Genomic DNA, 21,522 nt, shown 5'->3' with positions numbered 1-21,522 from the left:
TGGGGCAGTTCTACTCTGTCCTACAGGGTCACTATAAGTGGGAATTGACTCACAGGAAGGGGTTTAAAGGAGACCCTGGGTGGCACAAACGGTTAAGTTCTCAACTACCAGCTGAAGGTTAGTGGTTTGAACTCACTCAGAGCCATCTCAGAAGAAAGGTCTGGTGATCTCCTTCCAAAAAATTACAGCCTTGAAAACCACATGGAGTGGTTCTACTCTGCAAACATAGGGTTGCCATAAGTTGGAAAGAACTTGATGGCAACTAACAACAAGAGGAGTCCCTGAGTGGTACAAACAGTTAAGCGCTTGGCTACTAACCAAAGGGTTGTTGGTTCAAATCCACTCAGAGGCGGCTTGGAAGCAAAGCTTGGCGATCTACTTTCAAAAGGTCAGCCACTGAGAACTATGATGCACAGTTCTACTCTGAAACACATGGGATTGCCATGAGTCACAATCAACTCAACAGCACTGGTTTGGTTTAGAGAAGGAGAAAAGCCCCTGTTGGTAAAAGTTTCTGCAATTACCATAGGAGGGGGTAAGAAAATGGATAAGGAAAAGTATACAGGAGTCTTTAACTAAATTTGTAATGTTTAATTCTTACCCAGGTGTCTGTTATAGTATTACCCAGATCCTTTTCATTATCTGAAATATTTCACAATAAAAAATTGTTGGTGTTTCAACATTGCCCCTTATCCTGCTCCCTAAAAAGATGAGCTATTGCACTGAATCTTTACAATACACTATAACAACCATAAGTAAGCCTGGAGCCTTTCTAAGTACTGAAAACCCATTGCCGTGGAGTCGATCCCAACTCATAGCAGCCCTACAGGACAGAGCAGAACTGCCCCACAGGGTTTCCCAGGAGCGGCTGGTGGATCTGAACTGCCGACCTTTTGGTTAGCAGCTGTAGCTCTTAACCATTGTGCCATCAGGGCTCCTTATTCTAAGTACTATTCACAGCTTTAATTCACTTTCACTCTTTCTTTAAAAATGATAGGCACACACTTTGGCCTTAAATGAAAACAAAAGGACTTTTAATTGATTAGATGACTGGGTGTAGGTTTAACAGTTAACTTCCAGTTAGGATGGCGGCTTAACACCCCACTGCAACAAAGACTTGAGAAACCAAATGAAACAGATACAACCAACTACCTGGATCCCTGAACATCAAACAGAAGGTCGAAGAACTGGACTGAGTACCTACTGGAAAGACAGTTAGAAGGAAATCAGAAAGAATGCTAAGATTTTCACATTGTCTGTGCCCGGGCTAGCCAGCCCAGCCCAGCATGGCCATTTTGAGATGACAGCAGCAAACAGTATCGCCAGGTGAGGAGCACAGGAAGGCAACTTCACGGAAGACACACCTGGAGGCAGAGACACTGAGTAAAGAAACCTGAAAGAAACAAGGTAGGCAAGTCATGTGCAGGGTATGAACCAGCCCGAGGAGACACAGTGGCATAGCTTTAAAAATAGAGAAACACAAGGAAGTGTCACTGGAGCAAAGTGAGGCAGACTGAATCCCTGGAGCCTCGGGATGGGGGATTGAAGACAGGGAGTGCATTTCTACGGAGGAAAAGGGTAAGTACAGGAAGGTGGGCGAGAACTTCAAAGTCCCTGGCAAGCACAGAGAAGGGAGGGACCTAGAAACTAGGGATGGGTCTTCCTACTGGGCGGGGGGGGACGTCCATGAGGAAAGGAGACATCTATTGAATAGTAAAACAGCAGAGTAATAATCAGAAGTTTCCCTCTTAACCAGACTAGTGCCTACCCGTCCCCTTCCACTTGAGCACCCCCCTCCCCCGCCTCACCCCCACTGCCTGCACAGCAAGGTACCCCAGAAACACGCCCAAAGATCGCCCTGCCCAGGTCTGCCTCCCTGGGTCTGTGAAGACAACTAGGCATGCTCTCCAGAGGTCGCACTAACAGCACACGCCAATGCGGAAGGACCAAGCGGACCCACAAAGGCTGTGGAGAAATCCTGACTACTGATACCTGAAGACCCACAACAGGGAAGGGACCTGTTCGTACACCTCCATGCAATCCTATAAGGAAAAAAATATGCACCCAACGATAGACGATACCCATGTGTATGCAACCCATCATACCCAACAGTGAGAAAAAAATTCCAACTGACAGCACCATACTCATGTTGTGGTTGTCGTTAGATGCCATCGAGTAGGTTCTGACTCATACCAACCCTATGCACAAAAGAATGAAACACCACCTGGTCCTGCACCATCCTCACAATTGTTGCTATACTGGAGCCCATCACTGCAGCCATGATGTCAATCCATTTCATTGAGGATCCTCTCCTTTACTGACTCTCCACTTCACCAAGAATGATGTCTTTCTACAAGGACTGGTCCCTCCTGACAAAACGTCCAAAGCACGTGAGAGAGAGTCTCACCATCCTCGTTTCTGAGAAGGATTCTAGCTGTACTTCTTCCCAGGAACATTCATTCGTTCTTCTGACTGTCCATTGTATGTATATTCAATATCCTCCACCAACATCGTTAATTCAAAGGTACAATTCTTCTTTGGTCTTCCCTATTCACTGGCCAGCTTTCACATGCATAAAAAGCAACTGAAAATACCATGGATTGGGTTAGGCGCACCTTAGTCCTCAAAGTGACATCTTTGCTTTTCAATACTTTTAAATAGGTCTTCTGCAGTAGATTTGCCTAACGCAATACATTGTTTGACTTCCTGACTGCTGCTTCCATGGGCGTTGACTGTGCATCTAACTAAAATGAAATCCTTGACAACCTCTATCTTTTCTCTGTTTATCATAATGTTGCTTATTGGTCCAGTTGTGAGGATTTTTTACTGCTTTATGTTGAGGTGTAATCCATTCTGAAGGCTGTAGTCTTTGATCTTCATCAATAAGTGCTTCAAGTCCTCTTGCGTGTGTTATTAATGATACGGCTCGATCATTTCTACATTTTGTTGGATCACATTTCTTTGGAATGGGCACAAACATGGATCTCTACCAGTAGGTTGGCCAGGTAGCTGTCTTCCAAATTTCTTGGCAAAGACAAGTGAACACCTCCAACACTGCATCCATTTGCTGAAACATCTCAACTGGTATTCCATCAACTCCTGGAGCCTTGTTTTTCACCAACGCCTTCAGCACAGGCTGGACTTCTTTCTTCAGTACCACCGGTTCTTGATCATATGCTACCTTTAGAAACGGCTGAAGATTGATCAATTCTTTTTGGTACAGTGACTCTGTATTCCTTCTATTTCTCTTTTGATTCTTCATGCGCTGTTCAATATTTTGCCTATAGAATTCTTCAACATTGCAACTCAAAGCTTGCCTTTTTTTCAGTTCTTTCAGCTTGAAAAATACCGAGTATGCTCTTCCCTTTTGATTTTCTAACTCCAGGTCTCTGCACATTTCATTAAAATACTTTACTTCGTCTTCTTGAGCCACCCTTTGAAATTTTCTATTCAGCTCTTTAACTTCATCATTTCTTCTGTTCCCTTAAGCTACTCTACATTCAAAAGCTAGTTTCAGAGTCTCCTCTGACATCCATTTTGGTCTTTTCTTTCTTTCCTGTCTTTTTGATGACCTCTTGCTTTCTTCACATATGATGTCATTCCACAACTCGTCTGGTTTTCAGTCATTAGTGTTCAATGTGTCAAATCTATTCTTGAGATGATCTCTAAATTCAGGTGAGATATACTCAATGTCAGAAACCCTAGTGGTGTAGTGGTTGAGAGCTATGGCTACTAACCAAAAGGTCAGCAGTTCGAATCCACTACGCACTCTTTGGAAACCCTACGGGGCAGTTCTACTCCGTCCTATAGGATCACTAAGAGTCAGAATCGACTTGACAGCAACGGGTTTGGTTTTGGTTTTATACTCAAGTTCGTATTTTGGCTCTAATGAACTTGTTTTAATTTTCTTCATCTTTATGTTGCACTTGCGTATGAGCAACAGATGATCTATTCCATAGTCAGCCCCTGACCTTGTTCAGACTGATATTGAGCTTCTCCATCATCTTTCCACAGATGTAGTCAATTAGATTCCTGTGTATTCCAACCAGTGACGTCCATATGTGTAGCAGCTGTTCATGTTGTTGGAAAAACGTATTTGCAATGAGTAAGCCGCTGGTCTTGTAAAATTCTATCATGCGATCTCTGAAGTCATTTCTATCGCCAAGGCCGTATTTTCCAACTACAGATTCTTTCTGTTTCCAACTTTCACATTTCAATCACCAATACTTATCAATGCATCTTGATTGCATGTTTCATCGATTTCAGGCTGCAGAAGTTGGTAAAAATCTTCAATTTCCTCATCTTTGGCATTATGGTTGGTGTGTAAATATGAACATTAGCTGTATTAACTGGTCTTCCTTATAGACGTATGGATATTATCCTATCACTGACAGTGCTGTGCTTCCAGATAGATCTTGAAATGTTCCTTTTTCAGGATGAATGTGATGCCACTCCTCTTCAATCCGTCATTCCCAGCATAGTGACCATATGACTGTCCAATTCAAAATGGCCAATACCAATCCATTTTGGCTAAAGCCTAGGATATCAATGTTTATGTATCCCATTTCATTTCTGAAAACATCAAATTTTCCTAGATTCATACGTACTTCATACATTCCACGTTCCAAATAGTAATAGATGTTTGCAGCTGTTTCTTCTCATTTTGAGTAATGCCACATCAACAAATAAAGGTCGCGAAAGCTTGACTCTATTGAAATCAGTGAGGTCGATTCTACTTTGAGGAGGTAGCTCTTTCCCAATCATATTTTGAATTCTTTCCAACTTGAGGAGCTCATCTTCTGGCACTATATTAAACAATATTCCGCTGCTATGCATACCATTTTCACTGGCCAATTTTTTCAGAAGCAGACCACCAGGTCCTTTTTCTAGTCTGTCTCAGTTTGAAAGCTCTGCTGAAACCTGTCCATCATGGGTGACCCTGTTAGTATTTGAAATACCGGTAGTGTAGCTTCCTGCGTGACCCTGCTGGTATCTGAAGTACCAGTAGCATAGCTTCCAGCATCACAGCAACATGCAACCCACCAAAGCCAAACAAACTGACAAACATATTTTAATAGCTGATGTAAAAAAGTAACATAAAAAGGTTGGTATTTTAAAAACTTTCCAACCTCAATGAGAAAGAGAGTGTATTTGGTTTTATTTTTACAAAACATTTTCTTATACATAACCACATAACTGTTATGTACAATTCAAAAAAAAGCAAATTCTATTGATAGTTCAAATATTAAACACTTTTATCTATTAAAAGAAACATCCAATCACAATATGTCTTAAAATTAAAACAAGGCTAGGGAGGGGGCGGGGCCAAGATGGCAGAGTAGTCAAATGTTTCTGGTGGACCGTCTTACAACAAACATCCGAAAAAACAATCGATTATATATGGCAATCTGGGAGCCCTGAATATCAAAGGCAGAGTTGAGGAACTGGACTGAGTGGCAGGGGGAGGAAGACACAGTTCAGAAGCAGTGAGGAGTTGCCAGACCTGATCTAGCGAGAGCCTGAGACCTCCAGGCCTGATCAGCTCAAAGGTGAATGGTGAGGCAGGCAAGCAGCGGTGTTCGGGAGGCACATTTGAGACCCAGCCGCAGAGAGTCCACATGGCCACTCAGAACCAGTGAGAAGCAGTCCTGGATCGGATAAAGATAAGTACTTGCGTATGGCCACCGCACGGATCAAAAACACCCCCTTAGGGGAAAAAAAGTCTTCCATTTACCTCCCCATTCCCTGCTCTGCACTGGGTTCTGGACCAGCTTCAGCAACTGCCGAGTCCCCTGGGCAAAAGTAGTGGATCCGTCACACGCCTGGAGCCATTCTCCCTGCCTTGGAGAGTGAACAAACTAACAAATGGGAAAAAACAAACTGCCGGCTCCCCTAAACCAGGAACACAGGGCAGGCACAGCTTCTTTGCCTAGGCACGGGCATAAGGGATGCAAAGACTTCTCCGTGCCTTTTCCCCTGTCCAGACTTGTGTGGGTCCATTTCAACAGCACAGGCCCTCATTACCAAAGTACAACAGAGTATATATCAGATGTCTAACTTAAACTGTTTCAACTATGAAGTGGAACATTCTTGACATTTGACGCTGCTCTGCCCATTAAACAGGGTCTTCACCTACCCATGTCAGGGGCCTGACGACTGGTGGCTCCACCCACGCCACCTAGCCACCTGCAATAGGGGTCCACGAATAACAGGTGACCCCAGTTATTACAACCAACAGCATTAGGTGCTCACACTCTGGATTCTAAACCCACCCACCTGTGCACTCTAGGGAACAGGGACATGCCTTCCTCCTGGACACTCGGGGGTGGCCATCAGCCCTCTGACTTGTTCAGAGTGTGTCCCCCTGATGCAGCCAGAAGCCTGTGCCTACACCAATCACCCATGCCTGTCTAGGACTGTAAGTAAGAGCCTACACCACACACTTGATGGCTATCTACCTGGGCACCTGAGCTGAATCCAGACAGGAAAAGTGGGCGGACTCCTGAGCTCAGATACCTAGTAACAGATCTAACAACCTGGTGACAGGACACTAGAGATTCAAAGCTGCCAATAATCAAACTAGCTCATATGAGCAGCCTATATGAGAATATCAAAACAAGACAGGACACATTAAGCAAACATTAAATAAATAAATATGATAACTTATTGAAGGCTCAGAAACAACAGTCAATATCAAATCACATAAAAAAGCAATCCATGATGGCTTCAGCAAGCTCCCAAGATAAAGAATCTAGAAATTTTCCAGACGAGGAACATTTCTTAGAATTACGTGAGGCAGAACACAAAAGATTAATATATAGAACTTTTCAAGAAGTTAGAAAGGAAATTAAGCAAAAAGCAGCACACACAACAGACAGAATTAAAAAGATTAGAGAAGAGCATAATGACAAATTTAACAGGCTGCAAGAATCCACAGAGAGACAGCAATCAGAAATCCAAAAGATTAACAATACAATTTCAGACTCAGACAACTAAATAGAAAGTCATAGGAGCAGAATTGAGGCAATGGAAGGCAGAATTAGTGAGACTAAAGATAAAGCACTTGACATCAACTTACTTGAGAAAAACTCAGATAAAAGGATTTAAAAAAAATGAAGAAAACCCTAAGAATTATGTGGGACTCTATCAAGAGGAATAACCTATGAGTGACTAAAATACCAGAACGGGGGGGATAACAGAAAATACAGAGAGAACTGTTGAAGATTTCTTGGCAGAAAACTTCCCTGATACCGTGAAAGATGACAAGATCTCTATCCAAGATACTCATTGAACCCCACACAAGGTAGATCCCAAAAGAAAGTCACCAAGACATATTACAAACAAACTTGCCAAAACCAAAGATAAAAAGAGAATTTTAAGAGCAGCTAGGGATAAACGAAAAGTCTTCTACAGAGGAGAGTCAATAAGACTAAGCTCGGACTACTCAGCAGAAACCATGCAGACAAGACAATGGGATGACATATATAAAGTCTTCAAGGAAAAAAACTGCCAGCCAAGAATTATATACCCAGCAAAACTGCCTCTCAAATATGATGGTAAAATTAGGGCATTTCCAGAGAAACAGAAGTTTAAGGAATTTGCAAAAACCAAACCAATATTACAAGAAATACTAAATGGAACCCTCCAGTTAGAAAATCAGTAACATGAGATAACAACTCAGAACTAGAACACAGGACAGAGCAACCAGATATCAACCCAGATAGGGAAGTCAAAACAGTAAATCAAAGCTAAAACACTGTAAACAGAAACAGATGTCAATGTGTAAAGGACAACATTAAAAAAAAAAAAGAGGGAAATAAAAAATGTAGACACAGATTCTTCATATGGAGAGAAAGTCCAGCCAATATAAAGAAATAAAAGACTGGTATAAGCTTAGAATAATGGGGAAATATTGAGGTAACCACAAAGGAAACAACCTTACAAATCAAAATAAACAACTAGAAAAATATATAAACACTCAGCAAACACAAGAACAGTGAAAAAGATGAAAATACATGAAGGAAAACAGCTCAGCACATTAAGTGGAACAAAAAGCTATGAACAACACACAAAAAAAGACATCAAAATGACAGCACTAAACTCATACCTATCACTAATTACGCTAAAGGTAAATGGACTAAATGCACTAGTAAAGAGACAGAGAGTGGCAGATTGGATAAAAAAAAACACAATCCATCTATATGCTGCCTACAAGAGACACACCTTAGACCTAAAGACACAAACTAAAATTCAAAGGATGAAAAAATATATCAAGGAAACAACACTCAAAAAAGAGCAGGAGTAGCAACATTAATCTCTGACAAAATAGACTTTAAAGTAAAATCCACCACAAAGGAGAAGGAAAAACACTACATAATGATTAAAGGGTTAATACACCAGGAGGACATAACTATAATAAATATTTACGCACCCAACGACAGGGCTCCAAAATACATAAAACAAACAGCACAGAAAAAAGAGATAGCTCCACGATAGTAGTAGGAGACTTCAACGTGCCACTTATGGTGAAGGACAGAACATCCAGAAAGAAGCTCAACAAAGACACGGAAAACCTAAATGCCACAATCAACCAACTTGATCTCACAGACATATACCAAACACTCCACCCAACAGGAGCCAAGTATACTTTCTTTTCCAACACACATGGAACATTCTCCAGAACAGACCACATGCTAGGCCATAAAGCAAGCCTTAACAAAATCCAAAACATCAAAATATTACAAAGCATCTTTTCTGACCATAAAGCCATAAAAATAGAAATCAACAACAGATAAAGCAAGGAAAAAAAATCAAACCCATGGAAACTGAACAACACCTTGTTCAAAAACTACTGGGTTATAGAAGAAATTAATGATGGAATAAAGAAATCCACAGAATCAAATGAGAATGAAAACACACTGTACCAGAACCTTTGGGACACAGCAAAAGCAGTGCTCAGAAGTCCGTGTACAGCATTAACTGCACACATCCAGAAACAAGAAAAGGGCCATAATCAAAACATTAACCCTACAACTGGAACAAGGAGAAAGAGAGCAGCAAAAGAAGCCCTCAGGCATCAGAAGAAGGAAATAATAAGAATAGGAGCAGAATTAAATGAAATAGAGAATAGAAAAACAACTGAAAGAGTTAACAAGACCAAAAGCTGGTGGTTCTTTGAAAAGATCAACAAAATTGATAAACTACTGACCAAACTGACAAAAAACAGGAGACGAAGCAGATAACCCATATAAGAAACGAGATGGGTGATATCACAACACACCCCACTGAAACTGAAAGAATCATAACAGAATACTATGAAAAATAGTACTCTAACAAATTTGAAAACCTAGAGGAAATGGACAAATTTCTAGGAACTCACTACCTACCTAAACTAACACAAACAGAGGTAGAACTACTAAATAAACCTATAACAAAAGAAGAGATTGAAAAGGTAATTAAAAAACTCCCAACCAAAAAAAAACCACCCTGTCCTGGATGGCTTCACCGGAGAATTCTACTAAACTTCCAGAGAAGAGTTACCACCGCTACTACTGAAGGTATTTCAGAACGTAAAAAAGGATGGAATACTCCCAAACTCATTCTATGAAGCCAGCATAACCCCGATACCAAAACCAGGTAAAGACACTACAGAGAAAGAAAATTAGAGACCAATATCCCTCAGGAAGATTGATGCAAAACTCATCAACAAAATTCTAGCCAATAGAATTCAGCAACATATCAAAAAAATAATTCACCATGATCAAGTGGGATTTATACCAGATATGCAGGGTTGGTTCAACATTAGAAAAACAATCAATGTAACCCATCACATAAATAAAACAAAAGACAAGAAGCATGTGACCTTATCAATCGATGCAGAAAAGGCATTTGATAAAGTCCCACACCCATTCATGATAAAAACTCTCAGCAAAATAGAAATAGAAGGGAAATTCATCAATATAATTAAGGGTATTTACACAAAGCCAACAGCCAACATCATCCTAAGTGGAAAGACTTTTGAAAGCATTCCCCTTCAGAACCGGAACCAGACAAGGATGCCCTGTATCACCACTCTTATTCAACACTGTGCTGGAGTTCCCAGCCAAAGCAGTTAGGCTACAGAAATAAAGGGTATCCAAATTGGTAGGGAAGAAGTCAAAGTATCTCTTTGCTGATGATATGATCTTATACACAGAAAACCCCAAAAAACCCACAAGGAAACTACAAGAACTAATAGAAGATTTTAGCAAAGTCTCAGGATACAAGATAAACATACAAAAATCAGTTTGATTCCTTTGCACCAACAAAGAGAACCTTGAAGAGGAAATCATCAAATCAATATCATTTACAATAGCCCCCAACAAGATAAAATGCTTAGAAATAAATCTAACCAGAGACGTAAAAGACCCATACAATGAAAACTACAAGACACTACTGCAAGAAACCAGAAGAGACTTGCTTAAGTGGAAAAACATACCTTGCTCATGGATAAGTAGATTCAACATAGTGAAAATCTCAATTCTACCGAAAGCTATCTGCAGATACAATGCAATCCCGATCGAAATTCTTCCAATTAATGAGATGAAGAAACAAATCACCGACTTCATATGCAAATGAAAGAGGCCTGGAATAAGGAAAGCCCTTCTCAAGAACAAAGTGGGAGGCCTCACACTACTTGATTTTAGAACCTATTATACTGCCACAGTAGTCAAAACAGCCTGGTACTGGTACTACAACAGATAGATAGACCAATGGAACAGAAATGAAAATCCAGACATAAATTCATCCACGTATGAGCAACTGATACTTGACAAAGGCCCAAAGTCCGTTAACTGGGGAAAAGACAGTCTCTTTAACAAATGGTGCTGGCATAACTGGATATCCATCTGCAATAAAATGAAACAAGACCCATACCTCACACCATGCACAAAAACTAACACAAAATGGAGCAAAGACTTAAATATAAAATCTAAAACGAGAAAGATTATGGAAGAAAAAATAGTGACAACGCTAGGAGCCCTAATACATGGCATAAACACAATACGAACCATAGGTAACAACGCACAAGCGCAAGAAGGAAGACTAGATAACTGGGAGCTCCTAAAAATCAAACACTTACGCTCATCGAAAGACTTCATCAAAAGAGTCAAAAGGCAACCTACAGACTGGGAAAAACTTTTTGACTACAACAAATCCAATCAGAGTCTAATCTCTAAAATCTACAAGATACTGCAAAACCTCAACAACAAAAAGACAAATAACACAATTAAAAAATGGGCGAAGGATTTGAACACGCACTTCACCAAAGAAGATATTCAAGCGGCTAACAGACAGATGAAGAAAGGCTCACGATCATTAGCCATTAGAGAAATGCAAATCAAAACTACAACGAGATGATATCATCTCACCCCAACAAGGCTAGCATTAATCCAAAAAACACAGAATAATAAATACTGGAGAGGTTGTGAAGAGACTGGAACATTTATACCCTGTTGGTGGGAATGTAAAATGGTAAAACCACTTTAGAAATCAATCTGGCACTTCCTTAAAAAGCTAGAAATAGAAGTACCAAAGGATCCAGCTATCCCGCTCCTTGGAATATATCCTAGAGAAATACGAGCCATCACACGAGTTGATGTGTGCAGACCCATGTTCATTGCACCACTGTTCATAATAGAGAAAAGATGGAAACAACCTAGGTGCCCTTCAACAAACAAAAGGATAAACCAATTATGGTATATCCACACAACGGAATACTACGCAACGATAAAGAACGACGATGAACCATGAAACGTCTTACAACATGGAGGAATCCAGAGGGCATTATACTGAGTGAATTTAGTCAGTCACAGAAGAACAAATACTGTATAAAACCACTATTATAAGAACTCAAGAAAAGGTTTAAACACAGAAGAAAACATTCTTTGATGGTTACGAGGGTGGGGAGGGAGAATGAGGGTCATTCACTAACTAGATAGTAGATAAGAATCATCTTAGACGAAGGGAAGGACAGCACACACTACAGGGGAAGTCAGCACAACTGGGCTAAACCAAAGCTAAGACGTTTCCTCAATAGAATCAAACACTTTGAGGGCCAGAGTAGCAGGGTAGGGGTCTGGGGACTTCAGGGGACATCTAGGTCAACTGGCATAACAAAGTTTATTAAGAAAATGTTCTGCATCGTACTTTGGTGAGTGGTGTCTGGGATCTTAAAAGCTTGCAAGCGGCCATCAAAGATACATCAACTGGTCCCAACCACCTGGAATAAAGCAGAATGAAGAACACCAAAGACACAAGAGAAGTATTAGCCCAAGAGACAGAAAGGGCCACATAAACCAGAGACTTTATTAGCCTGAGACCAGAAGAATGAGATGGTGCCTGGCTACCACCAATGACCGCCCTGACAGGGAACACAACAGAGCATCCCAGATAGAGCAAAAGATGGGGTGCAGAACTCAAATTCTAGTAAGAAGACCAGACTTAATGGTCTGAGACTGGAGGAACCCTGGGAAGCACGGCCCCTGGATTCTCTATCAGCCCAGAACTAAAACAATTTCCAAGGCCAACTCTTCAGACAGGGACTGGACTGGACTGCGGGACATAAAGGGATACTCGTGAGGAGTGTGCCTCTTAGCTCACGTAGAGACAAGAGACTAAACGGGCAGCTTTTGTCCGGAGGTGAGATGGGAAGGCAGAGAGGGTTAGGAGCTGGTTGAATGGACATGGGGAATCGGGTGGAAAGGAGGAGTGTGCTGTCACAGTATGGGGAGAACCATTAGGGTCACATAACAATGTATGTATAAATTTTTGTATGGAAAAAAAAGAATTATACTAAAAAAAAAAATAGTAGTACTCTAGGAGTATTTAACAATGTAATAGCTCTACATCAAAAACTGAATTTAAAATTCCAAGTCAGTGATTCTTAGACTTTTTTTATTATAAACCTATTTCAGAGCCTGAAGCCATGGGTCTTTTCCCCTGAACACATATTCACTAAAAAATAAATTGTAATGTAACTTCAAAATATTCATAGATTCTCTTCATAATTATGGACCCAAGTTTTAAGTAGTTATCACTTTTATGCTCTACACAAGCAAAGGTATTTTCTTCATATATGTGTTTAGCGTCAGAACCTAAAACTATAATATATAACAGTCTTCTCATTGACCTCCTCCTCTCCAATTTGAATTCCATACAACTTGTAAAATTATTTTCTCAAAAATTTGTATTATATCATTCACCATCTTGGAAATTCAGATTCTAACTCCCCCATCCTAATAATCACAGCCTTTCCTCAACTGCTACCCACCTTTTCTCTCCCTATTCCCAGCTCATTCTCATATGTCAGTCTGATCATTCCCCTGTCATCAGCAAAGAAGTGATTCTCATTCATGCAATAAATACATGCTATCATTTACAATGTACTGGCATTTGAGGATACAACAGTGAAGAAGACAGACATAATCCATGTCCTCACAGGGCTTACCATGTTCCTTCCTACTCCAACAAGAAAGCAGTACGGATGATTATAGGATAACACTGGTCTTGTATTTCACATGGATATGTTTTGTTACCTGAGTGTACTTTTAAAAAGGCACAGACTATAATATTGCCTTTGCTTCTATTTTTGTATCCCAAATTCCTGCCTCAACGCTGCCATATCCAATGTTGTGCACAGACATTCATTTAAAAATTGTTAACTGGACATGCAGTGTTTAAAATTTTATTATAGCCCTATTTTTCATTATAGTAAAACCAGAAAATTCAGGGAATACATATTTGAGCCTTCCAAAGTCTCAAATTTTACCTACCATTTTATCCTGCTTTTTTCTCTTAATAATATCAAGCTCTTTGAAGGCACAGTTTTGTAAGGAAGCAATACAGTCATCATCCCTTATTAGATATGCGTGACTTTATATAACTTAACTTAAGCCTCATCTGTAAAATGGGAATAAGAAAACTTCACAAGGTCACTGAAAGGAGTGAAAGAAAAATTACGTGAAGAGCCTATTATCAACTTAGAGTATTTGTAATTACACCACTATTTGTCAGTTAGCACTTCATCAACGAATATGACTCAAGTGTGAGGCTCCTCATGTTTTCTCTTATGCTCAAAACATTCTGTTTCCTAATATTCTGAGTATACAAAAGCTACAGGCAGGAGAAAAGTCTTGGTCTAGAGATTAGAGATGTGAATGACATAATAAAGAGCTTAAAGATTTACCACCCAAATAACATAGTAGTTTGGAGAGCACCAGTTTCTTTTGGGGTTTGTGAATGGGCTGTGGTGCTCTAAGTGTTGAGTCAAAAGATAAATGGTATGTCTGCCTAGAGCGTTGTGTTCTTTCAAGATATAAAAACCCGCTGCCCTCAAGGGGATTCCAAGTCATTGCGAACCTACAGTACAGAGAAGAACTGGCCCTAGGGTTTTCAAGGAGGAGCTGCGGGATTCAAACTGTCAACCTTTTGGTTAGCAGATGAGCTCTTAACCACTATACCACCAGAGCACCAAAGATCTATCTATATGGGATCAAACTGACAACAGCAACTCGAAGAATTGGAAACTTAGGGGGCAGTGATGTTAATAGGGGAGGTACGACTCAGAAAATGAGGGTGAGGATGGTTATACAACTTGAAGAATATAATCAATGTCACTAATACTAATACATGTAGAAACTGCTGAATTGGTGTATATTCTGCTGTGTATGTAGCCCAGGTGGCACAAGGGTTAAGAGCTCGGCTGCTAATCAAAAGGTCAGCAGTTCAAATCCGTGGGGCAGTTCTACTCTGTCCTATAGGGTCACTATGAGTCGGAATCAACTCGATACCAAAGAGTTTGGTTTTTTTTTGGTTCTGCTGTGTATATTCTCAACAACAAAAAATAAATTATAAAAAATAAAACTACACATCCCAGGTAACCCAATAAAGTTATTAATATCATTTAAAAAAGACAAATGATAGATTAGATAATATATATAACATGCAGAATATTAATCTCTAACATAAAAACATGAGAAGTCTAAAATTATTAACTTTTTTATCATACAACTTTAATTGTAACAATACCAGGTGCAGTCAAGTCGATTCTGACTAATGGCAACCCCAAGAGTTCTGAAGTAGAACTGCGTTCTGTAGGGTTTTCAATGGTTGTGACTTTTTGGAGGAGCCCTCATGATGCAATGGTTAAGCACTCGGCTGCTAACCGACAGACCCCGTCAGCTGCTCCACGAGAGAAAGATGTGGCCGTGCTTCTGTAAAGATTTACAGCCTTGGAAACCCTATGGGACACTTTTACTCTGTCCTGTAGGTTTTCGATAAGTCAGAATTGACAGCAGTGGGGGGGACCTTTTGGAAGTAGATTGCCAGGCCTTTCTTCTGAGGTATCCCTGGGTGGATTTGAACCACCAACCTTTCAGTTAGTATTTGAGCATTTAACTGTTTACACCATCCAGGGACTCTTTAATTGCAATAAGCAAAAATTATTTAAATTTTTTACTTAAAACTCAGAAGTTACTCTTGGAAGTTTCAGTAAGAGGGAACAAAGAGGACAGAAAAATGGCCAATGTACAGGAAGCTTCAATTTGTAGGAGAGGAAACGCAAATGATTATTTCACCACGTATTGGCTAATACTCCAAATTCCTATAGCTAGGGTCAAATACATTCATAACACAATTAAAGATAAAAGTCTTAAAATGTAAGACAAATGTGGTAATATAGTAACCATGTGTTATTATATAATACATAACATCAAATTATTAAACATATATGATATTAAATTTAATAAAAAATTTAAATTGTTAACACTAAGATTTAATTTTCACTGGAAAAGTATCTGCAAAGCAAGAGAATAGTAACACCTGAAGGAGAAAGAGGAACCACTAAGAGGGGAAAAAGGACAAAGCAAAGGAAGAATGAGTAAGCCAATTTGCTGTTAACCATTCCTGTTTACTTTCAATAACATGAAGTCTAAAAGAAACTTGGTAAAGAGGTATTTTTGCCCTGTTGAACTGCAGCTTAAAGAGAATACTCATCTTCATTCCTGTGATGTTTTTAAGAATCCTAGAAGACAGAGATAATTTTTGAAGGCTGAATAATCACCACTGGATGAACATCTCAGCTATAAATACAGGAAAGAACCGGGTTGATCTTAATCAAGAAAAATTTTCACTCAAAATAATATACTTAGATTTTATAACACTTCCTAAATTTCAAATTACTTCTTCAGTAATCCGATCTAGAGTTGGAGATATTCCAGTAACAACTTTCTAAAGTGTTTTAACTAGATATGTAACACATCTACTCTCATCACATAATAAAATAACATACACGAAAGTATCTAACTATACCTAGTGCACACAAGCTCAATGGAATTTCTTTTCCTTAATCATCCAATAGTGAGAATCAAACTCAGAGGTTACAAGATGTTAGCCAAGGCTTTATTCCTAGTTATAATATTCCTATGCACATTATGGTAAGAAACATTCTGTGAAACTTTTAATTTTAATTTTCTTATTCTCCATATGATATTTACATTCGTCACGACCTGGGAGATGCAAACATTTAGAATTCTTCAACGTAGATGCTATAAAAATACATATTATGAATCCTTTTAATATCATTAACCACTACTACTAATTAGTAAAGTGGTATAAAGAATGCTGTTAGTGTTTACTTCAAAGATGTAGAATGGAAAGAAAGCTGTGTACAACGTGGTTTTAGTGAAAAAGAAAAAAAAAAGATCTAACTTTCCTCTTTCTTTAGATTTGCCAAAGAGTCTCTTTTAGGAGCGAAATTGAAGAGAGTCTAGCATTACTCCAGATAATTTTAACCTGGATTCAATCCATGACTCAGTATCATCAGATTAGCTGACAATCCTTGTTTTGCCTGACAGCGCTGTTGCAAAACTCAAATGAAACTGAATGTAAAAAGTACTTTGTGAACTACAAAGCATTACAGTTTTTAAGACATTATTATTCTTTTATCTTGAGTCAATATAGCTATTTCCAGCAAGAAGAGAGAGCCACACGTGGTTTTTGTTCTCTATTATAAGTCAGAATGTCCAACAGATACAGGACCTATGTGGCAAGAGCAACAATCTGAAATCTGAGAAGGCTGCTTCAGGGCAATAAGGTATAAAAATATGGCATTTATTGCTAATACTTGTGATATTTACTCAAATTATGGCCCAAATACAAACTGATAATCAGAAAGGTAAATACTTGGTATTCTGAAACAATTTTAGTGCAATAAACAGATGGTAACGGATTGGTCAAAGAACATATGATTTTTAAATTTAGAATTCATAAAAGCCAAAGGAAAAGAAATTATTTCCACCTTATAACTTGCACCTTTATAACATACCTCCATTACTTATCTTAATTTACAAGCATTTCTGTGCTTAAACTTAATTTCCTAAGGCATTAAATTTAAATTTCTTAGATTTTTGGAAGGTCTCACTAATCAGAAAAATCTAGTTTTGGATTCTCTTTTCTAACCTGGACAAACTCAAACTTTGTATTGCTGGATCTATTCCTTTTTAAGAATCTTGAATGGGTTTTGTTAGTTATCTTTTTCTTCTAATTCTGATTAAAGTACACAATGTCTGAATTGTTTACTAAAGTAAACAATGGCATTAATACCAAGATGGGCTTGGTCAGGATAGCCTCCTGTAACATTAACAGTTGTAGTCCTTGTGTAGCTAGTGAGAGTAATTTGTTTTTGACACCTAATATTTAAAAAGAAAAAACCGTATCAGCATCTCATAGAAAGGCTTCCTGGCCTACCTTACATGATTCTGACAAGGTACTTCTTTCTCTTTTTTGGGGAGAGGGCAAAAGGGCTGTTGTTATTTTTGTCTTTTGTTTTTTTTTTGACCCACCCAGTAGAAGAGCTGACCCCTAAACATTTTTCATTAAGTCTGAAATTTCAGAAACACTGCCTTAAAACTCCTCAAAACCAGCCAAACACTCTTAATTAGAGGTAAAGCACAGAAAAACGGTTAAGAGTGGGGACGATGTGGGCAGCCGGCCCAAGTCAGAATTCCCACTGTCACTCATTCAGTGTGAATATGAACACATCACATAACTGCTCTAGGCCTTAGTTTCTCCAGCCTACGCAGAGCTAACTCCATCTCATGGCAACCCCATGTGTGTCAGAGTAGAACTGTGCTCCACAAGGTTTTCAATGGCTGATTTTTCAGAAGCAGATTGCCAGGCCTTTCTTCTGAAGCACCTCTGGGTGGACTTGTAACTCCAACCTTTCAGTTAGCGGCCAAGAACGTTAACTATCTGCACCACTCAGGGACTCCTATGTAATACTACAACACCGATATATCAGTTACCAACATTATCAATTTAAAGCACTAGAAGATAAGGTCTTAAAACTTAATAGCAAAAACTCAACTGTTTTAACATTTCTGTATATTTTCGATTTACCAAACAACCTTAATATGAACTATTCAAAGCTGAGTTTATAAAGGAAATTATCGTCTGCCGCTGTTATATCTCCAAACTAGCAACAGACAAACAGCATTGCTATTTTCCCTCCATTTCAGTTTCTTGTTGTTGTTAAAGGAATTTTTAAAAGATGCTTTCACCATTTCTTCTAAAAAGCCACTGTCTGGTAAAGAAACAAGATGGATTCCGCATGCATGAATGTATATGAGAACGTTTTTGAATGCTATATGAAGAAACTTCATACTCTCCAGAGGGAGTCAGGCTCTAACAACTGAGATATTTAAAATGTTTGTAAGAGGCTTTTCTAAGATTAGAACTAAATGAGGATCAGAAATGTATCTACAGGGAGTTATAATCTGCAAAACAGCAGGTGCTCAAAACAAAACAAAAAAATGCCAAGGCCAAGCAAAAACCTAGGGATCTAAACATCTTGTTACACTTTTAAGAACTGTATTTTTCTTCAAAAATATCACTACTTCAAGGATATTGTTGATGTATTGTCAGATTGTTAACCATTGTCATAGGGCAACATTTGTAGCAACTGTTAAATGGGAGACTATTTTGTCCTGTAAGCCTTCATCTTAAGTGAGAATAACAGCACAATTAGAAGAGCGTAGTCAATGTCACTTAAATGTGTATGTAAAAAAAATTTTTGAAATGGTGTATCTTTGGCTATTTATATTTTCCCCAAAAAAAAAAAAACCACTACTTCTTATTTGTCTAAAGTTTACAGTACACAATGTGCTTTCTATATTCTCATTTGCTCCATCCAACAACCCTGTAAATTATGTAGGAAAATTATTTTTGTAGATTAAGAAGGCAAGGTTCTGAAAGTTAAAGTGATTTGTCAAAAAAAAAAAAAAAACCCACACCATTAGGATATGACAAATTAAGAATTTAAACCCATGCTTTCCTACTTATATGTCAACGTTCTTTCCGCTACCCCAGAAGCTACTTCTAAAGAAAGAGGCAAATTAGCATCTTCACAGAAAGAAATCTCTAGGCCAAACCTCAGACTGTTTTAACTAGCTGCGCTGCCTTCCGTAACTCATTTCACCTTTCCAGGCCTTTATTTTCTCATCTGTAAAATGAGAGAACTGGATTAGAAAATCTGTAGTCCTGTCCAGATCTTGGGATAAATCTCCAAGACTATACCCTTTATTTTAGTAAGTCATTTTACAAACACATGTCCTTGTTAATAACAAGTTCCAAGTCATAAAGTAGTGTCGATAGTTCTTAAGCAACCTATTGCAATTATTAAACAAACTCTTCATGACTATCTGATAAACGCTGCTTCATTCAGTATCATCAAATCTATATACAGAAAGCAGTCTAAGCCTCTCATGGCTTATGTGGAAATGACCAATCTCACCAACTACTCTTCTTAGACTGAAATAATCCTTTTCAAACATGAAAATGGTTTAAAGAAAATTTAACTACTGGTCAACTAATACCAAGAAACTGAAATACATTTGTATAATTATCTTCATATTCCTTAGAATAAAATAATCTATTTTCCAACAAAACATTCTTCAAATGTTCCTACCGACTACCATTTCTCCAATCTACCTCAGAAGAATATCAGACAGATTTTTCAACGCTTCTACAGAAATAAAAAGTAACATATCAGGATTTTGATAAAATCATCTTCCTTAAATTCATTCCACTGATTTGTCACTTCTCTCCAAATAAAATTCAAGCTTTTTTTCCCCCTTCCTGGACACTAAAGAATACCAGAGACTGCACAACGTATTTTCACCCACTAAGTTCTTTCCTCATCTGAACGTTTTTGTTCTCTTTACTCCTCCTCAAATATTCTTCATGGAATACACACCCAGAGATTTCCACTATCCCAGGTCCGCTTCTTTCACAAAACTATTTTAACTACTATGGAAACCAAAAACGATTAATTAAGGACATCCTGCTTTTTACTTTAATTTTCTTTCCATGAATACCACTAAAAGATTGGCTTTTCCTTCATTTTACTGCCTTGCCTATCTCTAAAATAGAGCACATAATCAAGCTTGACCTTAGTAAAGCTGTCAGCAAATCTTTAGAAATTTAGTGCTTCTGCTGTCTATAATCTCTGAGAGTAACATTTCAAATCTTTAAACTTTTTGTTCTTTTAGCCCAAATTAAAGACTTTTCCCAACAAGATTAGTTAATACAACGACTTGATCTTACACGGTCGACATTATCTCATTTTGCTTTTAAGCCACTTGGCATCAACAGAGCATATGTTCTGCCAGTTCTGAGCTAATCTCCAGAAAAGCCTTTGTATAATGACTGAAGAAACTGAAACAGATCAGCACCCAAGATCTTTAACAGCCTACTTGAGCATATGTTTTTAATAAACAGCTAATTTATTTCAAAATAGTTTTTGCTTTTTCTTTACTAGTGCTCCTTCCTTCATAATTTATAGAAAGCAGTTTTTAAATAAACGAAACACTTTACTGAGAGTACAGGTTCATTTCAACTTCAGGATTAGAGCTAATTCCAAAGCGTCACAGATTAGCAGATCGGCAACACGTTTCACCCGTGTACTGTCTAGCCACGCGTGTCCAGCACAATGGCGGTAACTACACTACTTAAAACATTTCCTACGGTTTCAAGTGGTGCAATATCACTTCCCATCCTAAACAGTTTTATACTGTTATTACCAAAACAGCTGTCAGCTAGGCTTGGGTAACCTCTTTGTACAACCATGCACTAAACGCTTTGGGATCCTCGAGGATGCGTCACACCACATTACTCCTCAAAATGAGATCTAAGAACCTGACGTACTCTCGGGGTCTACGAACCTCCTCCGAATGGGCACGTGAAAAACGACGAGGAGAGCCGACTGCCCAATGCGGCAGTGGCCGAGTACACATTTAAGGCAGAAGTGTAGCGCTGCCGCTTCCCCTTCTCCTGCAAGCACCGACTCAAGAAGCAATTTCCTTTCAATCCCCGCCTAGCCCCAGGACCGTGGTACCTCCGGCCTCTCGCAGGAGCGGCAGGCCGTCTCAGCAGCCGTCCACAGCCGAGCCTCGGCAGCGGATGGGCGCGCCCGCCCCGCCTCCCCCG

General features: G+C 39.0%; 1 protein-coding gene across 2 annotated transcripts in view; it reads right to left on the bottom strand.

Annotated features, from left to right (window-relative positions):
* Window positions 1-21,522, bottom strand: part of ANKRD12 (ankyrin repeat domain 12) — a 196,752-nt gene that overhangs the window by 174,735 nt on the left and 495 nt on the right. The window lies entirely within an intron of this gene.

Source organism: Trichechus manatus, unplaced genomic scaffold, assembly GCF_000243295.1.
Source record: "Trichechus manatus latirostris isolate Lorelei unplaced genomic scaffold, TriManLat1.0 scaffold00146, whole genome shotgun sequence".
NCBI classification, from domain to species: domain Eukaryota; kingdom Metazoa; phylum Chordata; class Mammalia; order Sirenia; family Trichechidae; genus Trichechus; species Trichechus manatus.
This window is presented reverse-complemented; position numbering and strand designations above follow the sequence as displayed.